The following is a 10,000-nucleotide window of genomic DNA, read 5'->3' as shown; positions in this document are numbered from 1 at the left end:
TCCATGCTCCACTCCCATGTCATAATATATATGTCATTCTATTACATCCCATCATGCTCCACTCCCATGTCATAATATATATGTCATTCTATTACATCCCATCCATGCTCCACTCACATGTCATAATATATACGTCATTCTATTACATCCCATCCATGCTCCACTCCCATGTCATAATATATATGTCATTCTATTACATCCCATCATGCTCCACTCCCATGTCATAATATATATGTCATTCTATTACATCCCATCCATGCTCCACTCCCATGTCATAATATATATGTCATTCTATTACATCCCATCCATGCTCCACTCCCATGTCATAATATATATGTCATTCTATTACATCCCATCATGCTCCACTCCCATGTCATAATATATATGTCATTCTATTACATCCCATCCATGCTCCACTCCCATGTCATAATATATATGTCATTCTATTACATCCCATCCATGCTCCACTCCCATGTCATAATATATATGTCATTCTATTACATCCCATCCATGCTCCACTCCCATGTCATAATATATATGTCATTCTATTACGTCCCATCATGCTCCACTCCCATGTCATAATATATATGTCATTCTATTACATCCCATCCATGCTCCACTCCCATGTCATAATATATATGTCATTCTATTACATCCCATCATGCTCCACTCCCATGTCATAATATATATGTCATTCTATTACATCCCATCCATGCTCCACTCCCATGTCATAATATATATGTCATTCTATTACATCCCATCCATGCTCCACTCCATGTCATAATATATATGTCATTCTATTACATCCCATCATGCTCCACTCCCATGTCATAATATATATGTCATTCTATTACATCCCATCCATGCTCCACTCCCATGTCATAATATATATGTCATTCTATTACATCCCATCCATGCTCCACTCCCATGTCATAATATATATGTCATTCTATTACATCCCATCATGCTCCACTCCCATGTCATAATATATATGTCATTCTATTACATCCCATCCATGCTCCACTCCCATGTCATAATATATATGTCATTCTATTACATCCCATCCATGCTCCACTCCCATGTCATAATATATATGTCATTCTATTACATCCCATCCATGCTCCACTCCCATGTCATAATATATATGTCATTCTATTACGTCCCATCATGCTCCACTCCCATGTCATAATATATATGTCATTCTATTACATCCCATCCATGCTCCACTCCCATGTCATAATATATATGTCATTCTTGTTATGCAGGTGAATGAGGACCCAAAAGCGACGTAATAGAAACAGAGTCTTTATTCCAGTATCAAACAAACAATGATTCTCCTGGATATATCAAAGGTAAATCCAAAACAGGAAACTGAAATCCTCTCGTCAGTAGAGAGGAACGACAGGAGACGCGACCACAGACTGCAGGTCGCTTCAGGAAGGCACAGGCCGTAGCTGACATAGACACCTGCTCACACGCAGCATCTGAAGAAGGCAAAAACACGACAGGGCGGAACAAGGACACAGGAACAGCAAACATCAAACAAGAATCCGACAAGGACAGAAGCGGAAAACAGAGGGTGAAATAGGGACTCTAATCAGAGGGCAAAATAGGGGACAGGTGTGAAAGAGTAAATGAGGTCGTTAGGAGAATGAGAAACAGCTGGGAGCAGGAACGGAACGATAGAGAGAGAGAGCGGGAGAGGGAGAGAGGGAGGAGGAGAGAGAGAGAGAGAAAGAGGAAAAGAACCTAATAAGACCAGCAGAGGGAAGCACAGGGACAAGACATGATGATCAAAGACAAAACATGACAGTACCCCCCCACTCACCGAGCGCCTCCTGGCGCACTCGAGGAGGAACCCTGGCGGCAACGAAGGAAATCATCAATCAACGAACGGTCCAGCACGTCCCGAGATGGAACCCAACTCCTCTCCTCAGGACCGTAACCCTCCCAATCCACTAAGTACTGGTGACCACGTCCCCGAGAACGCATGTCCATGATCTTCCGTACCTTGTAAATAGGAGCGCCCTCGACAAGGACGGGGGGGGGGGGGGGAAGAAGAACGGGGGCGCGAAGAAAAGGCTTGACACAAGAGACATGGAAGACAGGGTGGACGCGACGAAGATGTCGCGGAAGAAGCAGTCGCACAGCGACAGGATTGACGACCTGAGAGACACGGAACGGACCAATGAACCGCGGAGTCAACTTGTGAGAAGCTGTCGTAAGGGGAAGGTTACGAGTGGAAAGCCACACTCTCTGACCGCGACAATACCTAGGACTCTTAATCCTACGTTTATTGGCGGCTCTCACAGTCTGCGCCCTGTAACGGCAAAGTGCAGGCCTGACCCTCCTCCAGGTGCGCTCACAACGTTGGACAAAAGCCTGAGCGGAGGGAACGCTGGACTCGGCGAGCTGGGACGAGAACAGAGGAGGCTGGTACCCAAGACTACTCTGAAACGGAGATAGCCCGGTAGCAGACGAAGGAAGCGAGTTGTGAGCGTACTCAGCCCAGGGGAGCTGTTCTGCCCAAGACGCAGGGTTTCGAAACGAAAGGCTGCGTAATATGCGACCAATCGACTGATTGGCCCTTTCTGCTTGACCGTTAGACTGGGGATGAAACCCGGAAGAGAGACTGACGGAAGCACCAATCAAACGACAGAACTCCCTCCAAAACTGTGACGTGAATTGCGGACCTCTGTCTGAAACGGCGTCTAACGGGAGGCCATGAATTCTGAACACATTCTCAATGATGATTTGTGCCGTCTCCTTAGCGGAAGGAAGCTTAGCGAGGGGAATGAAATGTGCCGCCTTAGAGAACCTATCGATAACCGTAAGAATCACAGTCTTCCCCGCAGACGAAGGCAGACCGGTAATAAAGTCTAAGGCGATGTGAGACCATGGTCGAGAAGGAATGGGAAGCGGTCTGAGACGACCGGCAGGAGGAGAGTTACCTGACTTAGTCTGCGCGCAGTCCGAACAAGCAGCCACGAAACGGCACGTGTCCCGCTCCTGAGTAGGCCACCAAAACCGCTGGCGAATAGAAGCAAGCGTACCCCGAACGCCGGGGTGGCCAGCTAACTTGGCAGAGTGAGCCCACTGAAGAACAGCCAGACGAGTAGAGACAGGAACGAACAGAAGGTTACTAGGACAAGCGCGCAGCGACGCAGTGTGAGTGAGTGCTTGCTTTACCTGTCTCTCAATTCCCCAGACAGTCAACCCGACAACACGCCCTTCAGGGAGAATCCCCTCGGGGTCGGTAGAAGCCACAGAAGAACTAAAGAGACGGGATAAGGCATCAGGCTTGGTGTTCTTATTTCCCGGACGATAGGAAATCACGAACTCGAAACGAGCGAAAAACAACGCCCAACGAGCTTGACGTGCATTAAGTCGTTTGGCAGAACGGATGTACTCAAGGTTCTTATGGTCAGTCCAAACGACAAAAGGGACGGTCGCCCCCTCCAACCACTGTCGCCATTCGCCTATGGCTAAGCGGATGGCGAGCAGTTCGCGGTTACCCACATCATAGTTGCGTTCCGATGGCGACAGGCGATGAGAAAAGTAAGCGCAAGGATGGACCTTATCGTCAGACTGGAAGCGCTGAGACAGAATGGCTCCCACGCCCACCTCTGAAGCGTCAACCTCGACAATGAATTGTTTAGTGACGTCAGGAGTAACAAGGATAGGGGCGGATGTAAAACGATTCTTGAGGAGATCAAAAGCTCCCTGGGCGGAACCGGACCACTTAAAGCAAGTCTTGACAGAAGTCAGAGCTGTGAGAGGGGCAGCCACTTGACCGAAATTACGAATGAAACGCCGATAGAAATTAGCGAAACCGAGAAAGCGCTGCAACTCGACACGTGACTTAGGAACGGGCCAATCGCTGACAGCCTGGACCTTAGCGGGATCCATCTGAATGCCTTCAGCGGAAATAACAGAACCGAGAAATGTGACAGAGGAGACATGAAAGGCGCACTTCTCAGCCTTCACGTAGAGACAATTCTCTAAAAGGCGCTGGAGTACACGTCGAACGTGCTGAACATGAATCTCGAGTGACGGTGAAAAAATCAGGATATCGTCAAGGTAAACGAAAACAAAAATGTTCAGCATGTCTCTCAGTACATCATTAACTAATGCCTGAAAGACAGCTGGAGCATTAGCGAGACCGAACGGCAGAACCCGGTATTCAAAATGCCCTAACGGAGTGTTAAACGCCGTTTTCCACTCGTCCCCCTCTCTGATGCGTACGAGATGGTAAGCGTTACGAAGGTCCAACTTAGTAAAGAACCTGGCTCCCTGCAAAATCTCGAAGGCTGACGACATAAGGGGAAGCGGATAACGATTCTTAACCGTTATGTCATTCAGCCCTCGATAATCCACGCAGGGGCGCAGAGTACCGTCCTTCTTCTTAACAAAGAAAAACCCCGCTCCGGCGGGAGAGGAAGAAGGCACCACGGTACCGGCGTCGAGAGAAACAGACAGATAATCCTCGAGAGCCTTACGTTCGGGAGCCGACAGAGAGTATAGTCTACCCCGAGGGGGAGTGGTCCCCGGAAGGAGATCAATACAACAATCATACGACCGGTGAGGAGGAAGGGAGCTGGCTCTGGACCGACTGAAGACCGTGCGCAGATCATGATATTCCTCCGGCACTCCTGTCAAATCACCAGGTTCCTCCTGAGTAGAGGGGACAGAAGACACAGGAGGGATAGCAGACATTAAACACTTCACATGACAAGAAACGTTCCAGGATAGGATAGAATTACTAGCCCAATTAATAGAAGGATTATGACATACTAGCCAGGGATGACCCAAAACAACAGGTGTAAAAGGTGAACGAAAAATCAAAAAGGAAATGGTCTCACTGTGGTTACCAGATACTGTGAGGGTTAAAGGTAGTGTCTCACATCTGATACTGGGGAGAAGACTACCATCTAAGGCGAACATGGGCGTGGGCTTCCCTAACTGTCTGAGAGGAATGTCATGTTTCCGAGCCCATGCTTCGTCCATAAAACAACCCTCAGCCCCAGAGTCTATCAAGGCACTGCAGGAAGCAGCCGAACCGGTCCAGCGTAGATGGACCGACAAGGTAGTACAGGATCTTGATGGAGAGACCTGAGTAGTAGCGCTCACCAGTAGCCCTCCGCTTACTGATGAGCTCTGGCTTTTACTGGACATGACATGACAAAATGTCCAGCAGAACCGCAATAGAGGCAAAGGCGGTTGGTGATTCTCCGTTCCCTCTCCTTAGTCGAGATGCGAATACCTCCCAGCTGCATGGGCTCAGTCTCTGAGCCGGTGGGAGGAGATGGTTGAGATGCGGAGAGGGGAAACACCGTTAACGCGAGCTCTCTTCCACGAGCTCGGTGACGAAGATCTACCCGTCGTTCTATGCGGATGGCGAGTGCAATCAAAGAGTCCACGCTGGAAGGAACCTCCCGGGAGAGAATCTCATCCTTAACCTCAGCGTGGAGTCCCTCCAGAAAACGAGCGAGCAACGCCGGCTCGTTCCAGTCACTGGATGCAGCAAGAGTGCGAAACTCTATAGAGTAATCCGTTATGGATCGATCACCTTGACATAGGGAAGCCAGGGCCCTGGAAGCCTCCTTCCCAAAAACTGAACGATCAAAAACCTGTATCATCTCCTCTTTAAAGTTCTGATAAACGTTAGAACACTCAGCCCTTGCCTCCCAGATAGCTGTGCCCCACTCCCGAGCCCGACCAGTAAGGAGTGATATGACGTAAGCGATCCGAGCTCTCTCTCTTGAGTATGTGTTGGGCTGGAGAGAGAACACAATATCACACTGGGTGAGAAAGGAGCGACACTCAGTGGGCTGCCCAGAGTAACATGGTGGGTTATTAACCCTAGGTTCCGGAGACTCGGAAGACCAGGAAGTAGCTGGTGGCACGAGACGAAGACTCTGAAACTGTCCTGAGAGATCGGAGACCTGAGCGGACAGGGTCTCAACGGCATGACGAGCAGCAGACAATTCCTGCTCGTGTCTGCCGAGCATTGCTCCCTGGATCTCGACGGCAGTGTTGCGAGAATCCGTAGTCGCTGGGTCCATTCTTGGTCGGATTCTTCTGTTATGCAGGTGAATGAGGACCCAAAAGCGACGTAATAGAAACAGAGTCTTTATTCCAGTATCAAACAAACAATGATTCTCCTGGATATATCAAAGGTAAATCCAAAACAGGAAACTGAAATCCTCTCGTCAGTAGAGAGGAACGACAGGAGACGCGACCACAGACTGCAGGTCGCTTCAGGAAGGCACAGGCCGTAGCTGACATAGACACCTGCTCACACGCAGCATCTGAAGAAGGCAAAAACACGACAGGGCGGAACAAGGACACAGGAACAGCAAACATCAAACAAGAATCCGACAAGGACAGAAGCGAAAACAGAGGGTGAAATAGGGACTCTAATCAGAGGGCAAAATAGGGGACAGGTGTGAAAGAGTAAATGAGGTCGTTAGGAGAATGAGAAACAGCTGGGAGCAGGAACGGAACGATAGAGAGAGAGAGCGGGAGAGGGAGAGAGGGAGGAGGAGAGAGAGAGAGAGAAAGAGGAAAAGAACCTAATAAGACCAGCAGAGGGAAGCACAGGGACAAGACATGATGATCAAAGACAAAACATGACAATTCTATTACATCCCATCATGCTCCACTCCCATGTCATAATATATATGTCATTCTATTACATCCCATCCATGCTCCACTCCCATGTCATAATATATATGTCATTCTATTACATCCCATCATGCTCCACTCCCATGTTATAATATATATGTCATTCTATTACATCCCATCCATGCTCCACTCCCATGTCATAATATATATGTCATTCTATTACATCCCATCCATGCTCCACTCCCATGTCATAATATATATGTCATTCTATTACATCCCATCCATGATCCACTCCCATGTCATAATATATATGTCATTCTATTACATCCCATCATGCTCCACTCCCATGTCATAATATATATGTCATTCTATTACATCCCATCCATGCTCCACTCCATGTCATAATATATATGTCATTCTATTACATCCCATCCATGCTCCACTCCCATGTCATAATATATATGTCATTCTATTACATCCCATCCATGCTCCACTCCCATGTCATAATATATATGTCATTCTATTACATCCCATCATGCTCCACTCCCATGTCATAATATATATGTCATTCTATTACATCCCATCCATGCTCCACTCCCATGTCATAATATATATGTCATTCTATTACATCCCATCCATGCTCCACTCCCATGTCATAATATATATGTCATTATATTACATCCCATCCATGCTCCACTCCCATGTCATAATATATATGTCATTATATTACATCCCATCCATGCTCCACTCCCATGTCATAATATATATGTCATTATATTACATCCCATCCATGCTCCACTCCCATGTCATAATATATATGTCATTCTATTACATCCCATCCATGCTCCACTCCCATGTCATAATATATATGTCATTCTATTACATCCCATCATGCTCCACTCCCATGTCATAGGCAAGCAATTCCTAGTAGTAGAGAAAAAACCTACAAAATAAATGTCCAATCTCATGTTGCAGGGATTTAAAACATCTGTATTCCTAGCAGGTCAGGGGACATTAGCTATGGATTTATGTTCTCTGTTCAACATGTGCACATGTTCATACGGTAAAATGGGTAACTGCCCCAACATGTTGTTCAATTGAATCCTGTTTGTGTTGTTTCCCTGGCGGTAATCCAAGGAGATAGTAGCTAGTCATGTATGGCTCCTATGCTCATTGACCTGGGGATAAATCTGTCTGTATTAATATGCATTGGCTGTAGCACCACTAGCACATGAATATACCTAGTGACCTGTAGCACCCCATGAATATACCTCGTGACCTGTAGCACCCCATGAATATACCTCGTGACCTGTAGCACCCCATGAATATACCTCGTGACCTGAAACACCCCATGAATATACCTCGTGACCTGCAGCACCCCATGAATATACCTCGTGACCTGCAGCACCCCATGAATATACCTCGTGACCTGCAGCACCCCATGAATATACCTCGTGACCTGCAGCACTACTGTAGATGTGGTCATGTACAGGTAGACTACACTCTGTATCAGTGGTGGAAAAACTACCCAATTGTCATACTTTGAATAAAAGTAAAAATACCTTAATAGAAAAGTCTAAAAGTATTTTAAATACAGTGCATTCGGAAAGTATTCAGACCCAGTTACTTTTTTCCACATTTTGTTACTTTACAGCCTTATTCTAAAATGGATTCAATCTACACACAATACCCCATAATGACAAAGCAAAAACAGGTTTTTAGAAATGTTAGCAAATTTTTATTAAACAGAAATATCACATTTACATAAGTATTCAGACCCTTTACTCAGTACTTAGTTGAAGCACATTTGGCAGCAATTACAGCATTGAGTCTTCTTGGGTATGATGCTACAAGCTTGGCACACCTGTATTTGAGGAGTTTCTCCCATTCCTCTCTGCAGATCTTCTCAAGTTCTGCCAGGTTGGATGGGGAGCTATTTTCAGGTCTCTCCTGAGATGTTCGATTTGGTTTAAGTCTCTGGCTGGGCCACTCAAAGACATTCAGAGACTTGTCCCGATGCCACTTCTGCATTGTCTTGGCTGTGTGCTTAGGATCATTGTCCTGTTGGAAGGTGAACCTTCGCCCCAGTATGTGGTCCTGAGCACTCTGGAGTGGATTTTCACCAAGTATCTCTCTGTACTTTGCTCTGTTCATCTTTCTCTCGATCCTGACTCGTCTCCCAGTCCCTGCCACTGAAAAACATCCCCACAGCATGATGCTGCCACCACCTTGCTTCACTGTAGGGATGGTGCCAGGTTTCCTCCAGAAGTGACGCTTGGCATTCAGGCCAAAGAGTTAAATCTTGTTTTCATCAGACCAGAGAATCTTGATTCTCATGGTCTGAGAGTCTTTAGGTGCCTTTTGGCAAACTCCAAGCGGGCTGTCATGTGCCTTTTACTGAGGAATGGCTTCCGTCTGGCCACTCTACCATAAAGGTCTGATTGATGGAGTGCTGCAAAGATGGTAGTCCTTCAGTACTCGTTACATTTTGAATGTTTAGCAGGACAGACAATGGTCGAATTCACAGACTTATCAAGAGAACATCCCTGGTCATCCCTACTGCCTCTGATCTGGCGGACTCACTAAAAACAGATGCTTAGTTTGTCTGAGTGGTGGAGTGTGCCCCCTGTCTGTCAGAACAATCTAATAATACTAAGGAAATCGTGCCGTCTGGTTAATATCAGGAATTTGATGTACAGTAATCCCTCGTTTATCGCGGGGGTTACGTTCCGAAAATGACCCGCGATAAGTGAAATCCGCGAAATAGAAAACTTCTTTTTTTTTTACAATTAGCAACTATTACATGTATACAAATACAGTGACTCACGTGTAGGCCGTTTCACTGCTCTTCAGACTGGGCCGCTGCATCCTGACTGCGCTCTGCAGTGTTCTCTTCTTCTGAAGCCCGCGGTGCAGGTGTGTTTGTTCGGGAGAAGAGCATAGTGATAGGCAGCTGTTGTCGCTCTTTTTTCTTCTTTGCAAAAAGATCCTTGTACACCGACATGCCACCATCGATTACGTTGGAGAACTGTAATGAACGGCTCGTCAAAGGGTCCCATTCCTCAGCTACTCGCTTAAGTTCAGTGGCCATTCGCACCATGGTTGCTAAGCGACCAAGCGTTAGTCCTTCCTTCCTTCCTGGCCAACTTAATGTAAATTTGCCAAGCTGTTTTATGTACGTACACATAACTGCACGAGACGACAAAATGATAGCACAATTCGTAGCATGTTTTGATACAAGAAGCGGGAGTGAGTTTTTAGCGAATCAGAATGCAGAGCACAATGCACCAAAAAAAAATAAAAAATGCATTATGAAAATCCGCGAAATAGCGAATCCGCGATAAGTGAACCGCGAAGTGGCGAGGGATCACTG

This window comes from Salvelinus alpinus, chromosome 7 (genome assembly GCF_045679555.1).
Source record: "Salvelinus alpinus chromosome 7, SLU_Salpinus.1, whole genome shotgun sequence".
Taxonomy (NCBI): Eukaryota; Metazoa; Chordata; class Actinopteri; order Salmoniformes; family Salmonidae; genus Salvelinus; species Salvelinus alpinus.
Note: the sequence above shows the minus strand (reverse complement) of the source record.